We start from the raw sequence: 1,508 nt of genomic DNA, 5'->3' as shown, positions 1-1,508 counted from the left end.
AAGTGACAGATTACAACTCACAAGAGTCTAAACGTTTCTAAACAGGGGAAACTATAAAAATATGCTAGTCTTACTTTCTCCTCCTCAACACCTGGGACAACAGTTAAGGGATTACAGGAAGCATTAGAGGGTCAGAGAAGAGATCATTGGAGATCTCCCAATCCAAACCAACATCAAAACTAATACTCCACAGAAAAATGTTCATTTGCCCCTGGGAGTCACTCTGTGGCTCCATAACTTCCTCATGACAATTTTCACTTCTTGGTTCCTCAGAGTGTAGATCAAAAGGTTTAACAAGGGAGTAACAATTGTGTAGAATACTGACACTGATTTATCCACAGAGAAGGTGGTCTGAGGCCAGGTGTATATGAAAATACAGGGGCCATAGAATAAAGTGACCACAAGAATGTGGGAGCTGCAGGTGTACAGGGCTTTGTGTCTCCCTTCAGCCCCCTTAGACCTCAGTGAGTACAAGATGACCATGTAGGAAGCCGTGAGCATTACAAAACTCAAATTACAGATTGCTCCACTATTAGAAACAAAAAGAGCAGGTTTACAAAGTAAGTGTCAGCGTGGGCGAGTTTCATCAAGGGTTGCAAATCACAAAAAAAGTGGTCGATCACATCAGGGCCACAGAAGGGTAAACTCAGAGTGAGTAAAAGCTGGGTAGAAGAATGCAGAAAAGACCTAAACCGGGCCATTCCCACCGAGATGATACAGACACGCCTGTTCATGATGGCTGTGTAATGCAGAGATTTGCAGATGACCACATAGCAATCATGTGACATCATAATGAGGATCAGTGTTTCCAAGAAGCTGAAGAAATGGAGGACAAAGATCTGAGTCATACAGTCATTGAAGGAGATGGTCTTCTCCTCAGAGAGGGTGATGACGAGCAATTTTGGGGTTGTGGTGGTGGAAAAACAGCCATCAGAGAAGAGCGAATAGGTCAGAAAGAAATACATAGGAGATTCAAGTGTCTGACTGGTCTTGATGGCTACTATAATGAATAGTTCCTCAACATAATTGCAACATAGAGAATTATGAAAATAGTAAAAATGATTTTCTGCTCTGCTGAATCATCTGTCAGTCCCAATAAAATGAATTCTGTCACGCTGCTTTTAATGGCCATGATTTGTGTGCTCAGGGAATGCACCCAAATGAGAAATTCTTCACCTACAAAAACAGAATACAGGAATGAAGATGAGTACAGATTGTGCTAGCATGAGATAATAGGTGTGGTTTAGTGGAAACAGCATGGGCCCGGGAGTCAGAGAACCTGAGTTCTAATCCCATCTCTGCCACTTGTCTAATGTGTGACCTTGGGCAAGCCACTTAACTTTTATGTGCCTCAGTTACCTCATCTGTAAAACGGTGATTAGGAATGTGAGTGTCATGTGGTACAATCTGATTACCTTGTATCTACCCCACTGCTTAGAACAGGGCTTGTCACATAGTAAGCACTTAATACTATAATTATTATAATTAGTCTCCGTACTTCAGTTACC

General features: G+C 41.9%; 1 pseudogene; it reads right to left on the bottom strand.

Annotated features, from left to right (window-relative positions):
* Positions 1-201: 201 nt before the first annotated feature.
* On the bottom strand, positions 202-1,132 carry LOC119922115 (annotated as a pseudogene).
* Between the last annotated feature and the right edge of the window lie 376 nt (positions 1,133-1,508).

The sequence above is a fragment of the Tachyglossus aculeatus genome, unplaced genomic scaffold (assembly GCF_015852505.1).
Source record: "Tachyglossus aculeatus isolate mTacAcu1 unplaced genomic scaffold, mTacAcu1.pri SUPER_6_unloc_5, whole genome shotgun sequence".
Classification (NCBI taxonomy): Eukaryota; Metazoa; Chordata; class Mammalia; order Monotremata; family Tachyglossidae; genus Tachyglossus; species Tachyglossus aculeatus.
The sequence above is the reverse complement of the archived record's forward strand: the minus strand, read 5'-3'. Positions and strand labels throughout refer to the sequence as shown.